At 32.8% G+C, this 13,394-nt stretch overlaps 1 protein-coding gene across 8 annotated transcripts in view; it reads right to left on the bottom strand.

The window, feature by feature from the left end:
- Positions 1–13,394, bottom strand: part of LOC134367693 (uncharacterized) — a 311,105-nt gene that overhangs the window by 243,381 nt on the left and 54,330 nt on the right. For all 8 annotated transcript variants that reach the window (XR_010022435.1, XR_010022434.1, XM_063084434.1 and 5 more), the window contains one exon: positions 13,121–13,208. The gene's annotated coding sequence lies outside the window, so the exon portion shown is untranslated. The remainder of the gene's footprint in view (positions 1–13,120; positions 13,209–13,394) is intronic.

A 13,394-nucleotide genomic window follows, 5' to 3' on the forward strand; every position in this document is an offset into this window, starting at 1 on the left:
CATTATTGTTATTTGGTAAATGCAAATTATAATCACAATGTGATATCACTACACAGCTATCCGAATGCCTAAAATAAAAAATAGTGACACCATAAAATGCAGCCAAACTCAGACAGTATTTCTTGGAATGTAAGATGGTGCAGCCACTGTTACAAATTTCGGCAGTCTAAAAAAAAAAAAAAAAAAATCCCTGACTATGCAAGTACCATATGACAGAGCATTGCACTCTTTGGTATTTAGCAAAGAGAACTAAAGACGCATGTTTCCAAGGAAACATATACAGAAATGTTTGACCCAGATTTATTTGTAATAGCCCCAAAGTGAAAACACCCAGATGACCCTCATATAGTTAAACAAAATGTGGTATATCCATACCATGGAATTCTACTCAGCAATAAAAACTTTAAAAACCTATTTATACACACAACAATCTTTATGAATCTCCAGATAAGTATATTGAGAGAGAAAAAAAAAAAATGTCCCAAACATCACATACAGAATGATTCCATGAATATGATGTCAATAAAATTTTTAAAAATTACACTAATGAAGAACAGATCATTAGTTGCCAGAAGTCAAGGATGGGGAGACGAACGACAGCGACCTGCCTATAACAGGGAAACGAGAGGGATTCTTGTGGCGATTGAAATGTTCTCTATCTTGACTGTATAAATATTAATATCCTGCTTGAGATAGTGCTCCATAGATTTCAAGATGTTAAAACTGGGTAAAAGTAAGTAAAAGGTACATGGATCCCTTCATATTAATTCTTGTAACTGCAAATGAATGTACACTGACCTCAAAATAGAAAGTTAAGTTAATTTTGTTCATAGTCTTGATATAGAATTGGGATTAGTTGGCTATGGGAGGAAAACACCTATTAATTAAAACTTATTTTAAATAATAGGTTTTTAGGGGAAAAAACCTGCCTCCTGTAATAATCTACGAGTCCAAGCATCCTGCTGAGAAAAACTGGGAAAGCTGGAAATATATGAAAGATATCCCTTTGAGGTATTACAAGTTTAAGGGGGCAAGAATTAAAGGTTCACAATCTCAGGAGGAAGAAAGCCCAAGTGGTGAGATCTAACTTTGGTATCATCTTCGCCACAAAGTATTTGTTAATTGAAAGATCTGAATGAGCACTCAAGATGCTAAGCACAAAATTGAAGCTGAGAAACTAAGCAACTGACCATCTTCCAGTACTACCTCCATCACAGGCAGCACAAATTCAGCTCAGAGCCCACAAAGCAGAGGGCTAATTATTTTTTTTTAAATTTTAGGTTCTTTTGACATACTAGAGGGGCTATGTACTAAATGTCTATGTGAACAAGAAATACAATATAACTTGAAATCCAGCCTCAAAAGTTCTCAATGTCAGAAAGGGCATTCCACCAGGTTACTGCCTCTCAATAGCAAAAGAAATGGTCCCTGGAGGAAGATAAAATCACCCAGAGCCTGCAATTATCCCTATACTACATCAAATAGAAAATCCAGCATGCAATAAAAAAGAACTATACATGCAAAACATGAATGGAAAGGATTAGCATCAGGCCTTTAATCTGTTTTCTCCATTTACTGGGAATGCTTGGAACACAAAGAACTATGACTTGGTTACACCTTGCAACATAAAGCAACAATGTGATACCAGTGCATACCTATTAGAAGGGCTACAGTTAAAAGTTCTGACCATGACAAACAATGGCAAAGACGTTGAGCACCTGTGACACTCATATTGCCGGTAAGCTGTAAAATGGTATAATGTTGCAAACTACCTTGTCATACTGTAAAATAACTTAAAGAAACCCTAATCATGCGATCCAGTCATCCATTTCTGGAAGTTTACTTTTTTTTAAGAAAATGAAAGTATATGTCCATAGAAAGACTTACACAAGAAGGTGCATAGCATGGGGAAAATGTGGAGTGTTTGGGCAGAACCAGCAGAGAGGGAAGACATATATGCACAAGAAAACTTGGAAAAGAATGTGAGATGGATAGTTACATTATCTTGATTATGGTGACTGTTTCACAAATATATAATATCTCAAAACATATATTGTTCATTTAAAGGTTGTGCAGTTTTTTAAGTCAATTATACCTCAATAAAGCTATTACGAAGTATGAGTTGCACCAAAATATGTTTACATGAAAATAAATAGCATTACTTACACAAGTGGAAATACTGAAAATTTAAGATATAACAGCTCACCTCAAGAAATTGAAAACTGTGTAATTTACTAGTAAAAATAATTAAAGACACGAACCAATAAAATTAAGATTGGTGAATGAAATTTGAATGATTGCAAAGAGAAGATTGACGAATCCCAAATTTTTATTGAACTGAAAAGAAAATTGACAGATCCCTTGCACAAATTATGGAGAAAAATAAAAGAAACCCATTACCAGAACCAGGAATGTAGACTGAATCATCACTACCAATCCTGTAGACAAACACATAATACTACAAATTGATATTTATATAAATTTTATGCTAACAAATTTTTAAGTATATGGAATGATAAATAATTTTAAAAGGTTGGGAAATCTCAATAGCCCTTCAATTATTAAATAAATTGTGTCTATAATGAATATCCTTTTAATGAATGAATTCCAAGTCCTAGTGCCTGAATTCCTGAACTTTTCCATATAATGAGAAAGAAATAACGCCAATCTTGTACAAACTCTTCCACAGAATCGAAAAACAATCCCCCAAATGTTCTAGGAGACCCTTATAAACTTTACATCAAATTGAAGAGGATAGTATAAGAAAGTAAAATCATAGGTTTATATCCTGCATGACCAAACACAGAAAACAAGAACTTATGTTGGATAAACAAAATCAAAGATGCATCAATTATAAAACGCAATGAACAAATTGAAGTTAATCCCAGAATGAATTCTTCTTGGTTTAACATTTTGAAATCAAACCACTTAAAAAAAAAGAAAGAAAAAATTAATGTACTATTACAATGGGTCTAAATCATTTGACATAATTTGCCACACTTATGATTAAAAACTAAAACTCAGAACACTGCAACAAATATCATACTTAGTGAAAAAATATTCAAAACTTCCCCCTGAAATCAGAAAAGATACAACAATATCTCCTGTCCCCTGTTCTATTCAACATTTTATGGAGGTCCTAGTCAGGGCCATAATGCAAGAAAAAATGTAAAATACCAGAAATTAAAAAGGAAGATATGCAAACATCATTATTCCCAGATGACATGTTTCTTTCCAGACTATCTAAAAGCAATCTGTAGAAAAATGCATTAGAATTAATAAGTGTTAGCAAGACTGATGGACACTAAAGTAATAATCTGGTTATTGTGGCTGTAGAATTCATTCCCCCAAACTTAGCTGTTTAGTATACTCATTATTTACTGTTTGTGTTTCGTAACAAACTGTACCTCAATAAAAGTACTTGCAATATATGGCTCATACCTTGTGCATGTTAAAAACTGAAGAATAATTTATTACATCTATGAAATATTTAACTTGAAATAATTATGTATAATGATAACAGAGAAAAAGCACTCTTCAGGAAGATCATTTCCTGTTCTGCACTAACTCAAAAAAGAAGAAAGAAAAGCATATGCCAACTTTTTTCTATTTCTTTCATTTTTCATTTATTAATTACACATACATCGTATGCTCATTGAACACTCTCCAAAATGCAGATCTACATTCCATTCACAAGTAACCATGAGCAGCAGTGAATTGTGTGTATTGATAGATCTACACACACATATGTATTCACATTAATAGTATATTTACAGATTGGAAAGTAAATTACAATTTGCTTACCTTTATAATAATATATCCTGGAAGTTTTTTCCATAAGTCTACCTCTAGATTGGTTGAAAAACCTACATAGTATTCATGGTACAGACAAAGCATAATTTACTCAGAAATAACAGTTTTGCCATATTCGGACGCATAATTTAATGTACATTTGTGAATAATTGTGTCAGATGTGGTATTAGGAGGTGAATTACTTTATAGAACTTTAAGTAAAAAAAAAGCCAAATGAATTTCAAATAGCCAGTTCTATTTTATACCACTTTGATAACTTCGTATCAAGATATTATAGAGTCTTGCTATGAATAACTTGAACTAAGTATTAAGCATATTTAAGAGATTAATTGCCAATTTATACTTAGCTTGTGTATACATCAGTACTTAGATGCAATGTTAAGTCCATTTGTTAACCTATCATTATAATTATTTTAAATACCAAAACTATTACATATTAAGCCTATCAAATTGTTACACATATCCTCTCATCACTGGCCTGTGTTCTATCTGTCCATAGGAAGTATATGTCCATACTGACAGATTCGGCTTGCTACTCATAGATTCTGATATTTGCTACATTTCTATGAATCGCTTCTGATATGGTTTTGCCAAAGTTTAATGTTACCGAATGCTGTAGAATAGCCTTAGACATAAAATATTTTGCAATACAAGTGTCACTTCCTTATTCTCCCTCGAGGGGTTTTCGCATTTCTCATTCAATTTCTCATCCAAGTCACAAGTAATACCAGATCAGCAATAATAAGAACAAACCATTGGATGTTTTATGTGGAAATGTGCTTAATTTATTTCAAGTTGTGCACATGCAGATACCTTTACCTATTGAAGATAAAATTAAATGTTTGCTTTTTGGCTTTTTTTATTTTTCATACCAGCTATATGTTCTGCTTTTCCTTTGCTTTATTGTTACTGTCCAATAAATTATCCTTTTATTTACACATATGGAATAATCTGCATTCACATAGAATATATAGAAGTTTTTGAAGTCTTAGTAAACTATATATTTGACACCTATGTGAAATATAAGTAATATTAATGAAATAAGCAAATGTATACCCACGAAACACTTCAGAGAAATAGATATAAGTTACCAACCCATGAACAATGATTTAAATGACAGCTGCCTTCTTAGCAGGATCCATGGAGAACAAGAAAAATGGCATGCAATCTTTCCAATGCTTAGGGACAAGGTAAAATTTCAAACCCAGAACCATGACAGCAGTACCCTAGCCACAAACACAACCAGAGGTAAAGGATGAATACCTTTTTGGTAAGAAGCTTAAAGATAAAAACTGTGACAAAACAGTGTCTTACACTGACCAGACGAGGAACCCAAAAAAGCCAAGCTAGAAAATGACAACATGGGGGAAAATCCGTGAAAGGATATCAGAAGCCGTACTGTGCAGTAGAAACAGACTTCATAAAATTAGTCCAGTTATGTCACCAAACAAACACCAGACAAATGACAGCACCAAGCCAGGTGGGGGATAAATCCCCATAATTCCTACCTTATATTATCTAACATGTCCACTTCTTAACAACAACAAAAATTATGAGACATTGAAAGAAACGGGAAAGTGTGACACATATACAGGACAAAAGGCAAACAACAGACACTGCCTTTGAAGGGACCCAGATGTTGGACTAGCAGACAGATGTTACAACAGCTATTATGAATATGTTCAGAGAACAAAAGAAAATCATGTTTTAAAATTTAAACACATACAGTAAGAACAATGACTCATTAAGTACAGATTAATAAACACATCGAAATACTTTTTAAATTTTTTTCCTTTAATTTTATTTTGTCTATATACAATGTGGTTGATTATTGTGGCCAATTACCAAAACCTCTCGCCCTCCTCCCTCTGCCCCCTCCCACCCAACAATGTCCTTTCTGTTTGCTTGTCAGAAATACTTTTTTAAAAAAGCACTAAATTGAAATTCTGAAGCAGAAAACTATGATAAACAAAATGAAAAATCCACTAGATGACTACAAAAGTAAATTTGAGATGACAGCAGAAAAATCACCAAACTTAAAGATAAATCAATAGGAATCATGCAGTTGGAAAAACAAACGGGAAAAGGAATGAAGAAACATGAACAGAGCCTCAGATAAATTCTCGATGCAATCAAGAATACCAATATAAACATAACTAAGAACCAGAAAGAGGCAAGAGAGAACAGGATAGAAAATATATTCGAAGAAATAATAACTAAAAACCTCCCAGATTTTATGAAAAACACTAAACTATACACCTAAAAACCGAATGAACTTCCAAGAAGTTAAATTTAAGGAGATTCACATCAAGAGATATCACAGTCAAAATGCTGAAAGCCAAAATGAAGAGAAAATATTGAAAGCAGGAAGACAGAAGTAAATCAGCACATAGAAGTGGTCATGGATAAAACCAGCAGATTATTTTTCATCAGAAACGCTGCCAGAATGCACTGGCATGACATATTCAAAGTGCTGAAAGAAAAAAGAAACTGTCAACCAAGATGCCTGTTTCTAGCAAGGCCATCTTTCAAAATGAAGGAAAAATTAAAACTTTCTCAGATAAATAAAAACAAAGAATTTGTTGTTAATATTTGGCAATGTAAGAAATGTTAAATGAAGTTCTTCAGCAGGAGAGGAGTGACACTAGATGGCAGGTAGAATCTGTATGGAAAAAAATTAAGATCTCCAGTAATAGTAATTGGGTAGATAATGATTAAACAAAGCATAGTGACTTACTGAGGTTCCTTTCTACTCATAACTGACTTAAAGGACAATTGCACAAAACAATATCAATAAAACTGTATTTTGGTCATATAGCGTATATCAATGTAATATATTTGACAATAAGCACATGATAAAGGGGTTTGTGAATGAAACTATATAAGAGTAAGAAATTAAGACCAGATGGTAACACAAATTCACAGAAAACAAATGAAAAAATTCAGAAGTAGTACATAAGTTTAATACAAAACGAAATGAACTCTACAAATATAATTCACTCTCCTTTCTTCTACCTTCTTCAATGGACATTAGATTGTATACAGCAATAAACATAAATGTATTTTGGGGTGTGTAACATACAAAAACATATGCATAAAATAATAGCACAAAAATGAGGGAGTTTAATGGTAGTAAATATTCTGTATCCTACTGGATAGATGTATAGAATGCATGTATAGCCTAATTTCGTGTAAATCTGAGAAGTGGTGGACTAATGTGTACAAAACTATGCTCTCTGTCCTAAGTGAATCATTGGGCAGTACATGCATGTATTGAATCAACACACTGGACCCCACAAATATGTAAAACTAAATGTTCAAATTTAAAAAATAGTGTACATCCAAACTAGATTCTGATAAAATTTATACTGTAAATCACAGAGAAACCATTAAGAAAATAACCCAAAAGTCTGATCATAATTATTAAAGAAATTAAAATGGTACACACAAAAGTCTACTTAATAAAAGGAAGTAAATGCGGAGTACAAGGAAAAAATAGTCATAAGTCATATAGAAAACAAAACCAAAATAAAGTGAGACACAAATCCAACCATATCAAGCACAATATTAAATGTGAAAGGATTAAGCAATCCCAGCAAAGGAAAAGATTGTCAGACTAAATAAAAGAACATATAACTCTATGCTGTCTACATGGGACACATTATATTCAAAGTTGCAAATATGCTGAAAGTAAAAGAATGGAAGAAGCACCATACAATGCACAACTGTGAGAAAGCTGGAGTGGCAGAACAGAACATGTAGGCACAAAATCAGGCAAAAAATCAACAATTATATGCAAGATGTGAACAACATCATAAAACAAGAAGGCCCAAAAGACACCTGTATAATACTCCATCCAACAATTGCAGAATACACATCCTTTGCATGTGTACATGGAACATTTCCAGCGTAGACCTCATTACTAGGTCGTAGAACAAACCTCAACACAGTAAAAGTACCGAAGTGCAACCAAGTTTGTTCTCTAGCACAACACACAGAAATTACAAATCAACAACAGACAGAAATTTGGAAAATTCTTAACATGTAATAATTAAACCATATTGTACCACATAAAAATATGTCAAAAAGAATTCAAATGAAAAATTACAACATTAAAAAGACAACTAATTTTGCTAAGCAAAAATGTGAAGTAATATTTCATATATAAAATATAATTTATAAAATTCATTGGAATGTTAGATTCAGATCTACACATTTAACTGAATATTCAATTTTCTCATTTAAAATATTAATGGAAAATTTCCACAAGATATTTGAATATAATATAGGACAAAAAGACCACAAAGAAAAGGGGGGATAAATGGAATTTCCCTGTTAGGAGGTTGCATTTACATAAAGTGCTACTTTCTTAACTCTAAGTAGATCAAGATAAGTAAAGGATTCATTTGCCAAACTTTATTGCAACCAATAAACATAACTCACAACACAAAAAGGTATATGTAACAATTTGGTTACTAATGTAGCCTAATAATTACCATAAAACTTATATCCTATAATATATTCCAAATTTACTTCTCTGCTTTACACTATGCTATACCTCAATAATGTACCCCCACCACATGATCCATACCTGGCACATGTTGGCAACTGGAGAAACATTTAGGCAATCAATGAAAAATTTAAGTGCAGTACATTAAGCAAAAAAAGACAGAAGAGATCCACTCCTCAGAAGACTACCTGCCTTTAAAGAAAATTTATCTTATTGTTATAAAGATTAGGTTGATTTGGTATGAGAGCAAAAACAACTAAATTTCTACCATGCTAACCATTCTCTTGAGAAAAACTAGGAAAACTTGAAGACATTGAAGGCACTACAAACCCAAGGAAGCAATCATTTGAAGAGACCAGTTCTCAGAAGAGAAGCCCAAGGGATGACATCTAATTTTGGTAACTCTTTTTTTCCTTCAAATATATGCTAACTCAAAGGAGGTGATTAAGAACCCAACATGCTATGCAAAAAGTTGTAGTTTAGAAACTAAATAGCCGAGCAGAGATTCCAGCAGTCTCAAAAGTTCAGCTCAGGGGACACAAGTTGAGCTAATGGTGAACTAAAGAGAAAGGTTCTGGAAGACAACCCAAGGGGTCATTTGGCATCCCTGAGTGACTATGCCATAAATGTAATACCAACCAGAAATAGAAAACACCTCACAAAACCTGAGATATAGATTCAAAAGAACTAATTCCCTGAGATGAACTATGAGATGAACTTTCTGCATGCTAACTGCCTCTCAGAAGCAAAAGTTTCCCAATGTTTATCGCAGCACTCTTTACAATAGCCAAGAGTTGGAACCAGCCCAAATGCCCATCATCGGATGAGTGGATACGGAAAATGTGGTACATCTACACAATGGAATACTACTCAACTATAAAAACGAATGAAATACTGCCATTTGCAACAACATGGATGGTCCTTGAGAGAATTATATTAAGTGAAACAAGTCAGGCACAGAAAGAGAAATACCACATGTTCTCACTTATTGGTGGGAGCTAAAAATTAATATATAAATTCACACACACACACACACACACACACACACACACACACACACACACACACACACACACACACACAGAAACCGGGGGGGGGGGGGAAGAAGATATAACAACTACAATTATTTGAAGTTGATACGACAAGCAAACAGAAAGGACATTGTTGGGGGGGGGTTGGAGAAGGGAGGGAAGTTTTGGTGATGGGGAGCAATAATCAGCCACAATGTATATCGACAAAATAAAATTAAAAAAAAAAAAGAAAAAGAAAAAAAAAATTAGCAAAAGGAAATGCTCAGTAAAAGAAGAAAAATCAATTCAGAGTTCTGATTATTTCTATTGTATTTCACACAAAAAATAAAGCGTACAATTAAAAAAATACATACATGCAAAAGTGTAGATGTGGGGAAAGGATTAGCATAAGATTGTCATCCATTTTCTCCATTTATTGGGGATAACTGTGACAGAAAAAATAATGACTCATGTACACCCGTACAATTTAGAGTGACAGCGAGATATCACTGCACACCTATTAGAGGAGCTATAATTAAAAACACTGACCATAAATATCTGTGAAATAACATCTCATATGACTCAGCCATTCCACTTCTTGAAGTTTATCCAAGAAAAAATGCAATTACACACCCATCAAAAGACTCATACAGGAATGTGCATAGCGTGGCAAAGTAGGGAGGGCTTGGGCAGAATTACGAGGGGAAAATCCAAAAGTACACTAGGAAGTCTGGGGAGCGGGATAAATATGCTCATCTTCTTAAATGTGGTGATGGTTTCTCTCTCTCACACACACCAAAATATATAGTGTTTATTTTCAATGGTGCAGTTTATTTAAAATCAATCATACTTCAATTAAGCTGTTAAAAATTGCGTGGTATATACCAAAATACATGTCTAATGGAAAATTTAGAGCATTAATGTAAAAGGTGAAATCCTGAAAGTTTAAGATTTAAAAATAATTTTCATAAAATTAAAAAATAAATCAGTAATTTAAAGCATGAAAAATTAAAGTTAACATCAGTTAATGAAACCAGAAACAAACAAAAAAAGGCAAATGCAAGAGCTGTCATTTTTTGTGAAACGATAAAAAGGTGATAAATCCCTGGCAACACTGATCAAGGGAATACAAAAGAAGACGCACATGATCAACAGCAGGAAGGTGGACGGGATCATCATGAGGATACTGAACACACGTGCATCACGTTATGAGCAAATTTGTGCCGATAAATTTAAAATCCATGAAATGAATTCAAAAAATATTTAAACTAGGAAATCTCAAGCATTCTTTATTCAATAAACTGCATCTTTATAGAGAAACTTTCCTATAAATGAATTCCATCTCTTGGAGCCTGAATTCCTGAGTTTTCCCATGTAATTGAGAATTAAATAACAGCCAATACTGCACAAACTCTTACTAGGAGAGAAACAGCAAAAACTGTCCAAAATCTTTTACAGGTCCTCGATAAAATTGATACCAAACTGATAAAGATATCACATGAAAAAATCAAATTCTGGATGCCTCATAACAACCATAAATTTAACTGGAACTAAAAGTTTACGTTTAACAAACAGAATTCGAAGACACTACAACTTCAATGCACCCCGAACAAGTTGGATTTAATACAGGAAGGCTGTTCTTGTTGGTTTCACACTTTCAAATCAAACATCTTTGACAAACAAAATCAGGTCACTCTGACAGCAGATACAGAAAAGCCGTTCGAAATAATTTACCACCTACATGTGAGGGGTTTTCTTCCTAAAAAAGGACCCACCCAAATCTAGAAAACTACAGCAAATATAATGAGTGGTGAATGACTGAAAAACTTCTCCTTCATATCAAAATAGAGACAAGGATGCCTACTACCTCCAGTTCTATTTAGTCAGGGAAATAATGCAAGAAAAAAAGAAAAAAAAGCATGATGATTGGAAAAAATGAAACGAACCCAGCCATTATCATCCACACAATTATGCCTTCAGAGAATGTAAAAGCAACCTGTAGATAATGTAGTAGAATTAATAAGTGAATTTATAAGGATTGATGAATACCACACAGTTAAATATAAACACATTTTTCAGACAGTAGCAATTCTTAATACACTTTTCATACACATTATAAAACAGGAGAATAACCACCCTGCACAAGGTTATATTTTTAAGATTTTTTCGATATGCTTATCAGATAAAATTTGAGTCACCATAACTCTAAAGATTTCTATCATCTTTTCTGATATCATGAAAATAGAGGCCCTAACATATACAATAAACTTTTACAGAACACTTGACATTTAATACAAGGGGAACAATGAAAAGATCATTCTTTGTGCAAATTTTCCTACAGTCTTTTGTTTAATGATCTCACTGACTACTTAGACATCGGCTTCTTTAAAGTGAATCATAACTTTTTTTCTTATTTCTTAAACTTTTGTTTTCTTTTTTCTTTCCTTTCTATTTTCTAGTTCTATATTTGAGCATGAATTCTTAACTGTTTCTGTACTACATTAAAAGGAAAAGAAAAAAGGCAAAGGGTAGTTCCTTATAAAACAATCACTAGGTACATGCAATCGTGACTATTTCCTTAATTTTATTTTACTACTTAAATTTGGTCAATGTTCAGTAAAATTTTCAAAAAAGGCAGATGTATCTTTCCTCTCAGAAGTAACGATGATGATCAGTGAAGAGTCTCCCAGAACAGATATTCACGTATGTTTGTATTTACATAAAGATTATATTTATACACGTGTGCACGCATGCAAAATTACAATTTGCTTTCTTTTTTTTATTGGCAAAATATACTGACGACATCCTCTGAAACTATATAAAAACTACCTGATTCGTCATATACCCACAAAATATTCATGGAATGAAAACGATGTATTAAAAAATCACTTTTGTTAGTTTTGTAACCATACACTTCTGCCCATTTGTAACTAGGTGTGTTCCATAGTCTTAAAAGGCAATATTTTCTTTACGTAGGTGAAAAAATACTTTGCTAAGACTAAATTAATTTCAAAAACCACAGTACCATTTTATACTCCCTCGATTATCTGTTATCGAGGTAAAGAAACATCTTGTAATTTATTTAATTTGTACTAATTATTAAGCATATTTTAAGAGTTAATTAAAATTTATGCTTATTTTCTGTAAATTGAAGTATCTTAGAACTACATTTTTAGTTAATAATTTAAAAATATTTTAAATCCCAAACATTTTATATATTGAACTTGTGCATATACTCTTCTCACTGTCACTTATGTTCTATATTTTTGCCTGTTACTGAATCAACTCCTATGTGTGCTATATTTAATCTATTTCAGACACGGAATATGATTTGACAAAGCAAATATTTTGCTATAGGTAATACAAGTGCCACTTTATTATTCTTTACAAAAAGTTTTCATTCCTTCCCACGCATTTCCTCATGCATGTCAATATCAGCAACACATGAGCAATTATAAAAACAACTTTTAGGTTTTTCTTGGGAATGTGCTTAAATTATTTTATTTTGTATATAATTTGTAGATATTTATATACTTAAATAAAAATTAGATGTTTCTCCATGGGAGCTTTTCCTTTCCTTTGCTGTGTTTTGTAGTGATTGTCAGTCAAAATATGTTTTCTTTTCATTTACATAAATGGAATCCTCAGATTGACACCATAGGTATTGGAATATTTGATTTTTTTTAATTAAACTATATGTTAGGCATCTATATGAAATATACAGAATATCAGTGAAGTGAGCAAATGTATACCAAGTGAAAACGTCTGAGAAATAAAGATACATTACCTATCCCAGAGGGACGATTGGAAAGACGGCGTCCTTCTAGACAGAATCCATGCAGAACCGGAGAAAACCGAGCAGAATCTTCCCAGTGCTGAAAGAAAAAATAAAACAGTCAGCACAGAATTCTACATGAGGCAACATTATCCTTTCAAACTGAGAGTTAAATAGGACATGGCCACATAATCAAACCTGAGACAATCTGTGGCGGGACAACCTGTACTTTGCGTTGTTACCTGAAGTCCTTCTGGCTGCTGGAAGTGACCCGTGATGTAAATGA

This window comes from Cynocephalus volans, chromosome X (genome assembly GCF_027409185.1).
Source record: "Cynocephalus volans isolate mCynVol1 chromosome X, mCynVol1.pri, whole genome shotgun sequence".
In the NCBI taxonomy this organism is placed as follows: Eukaryota; Metazoa; Chordata; class Mammalia; order Dermoptera; family Cynocephalidae; genus Cynocephalus; species Cynocephalus volans.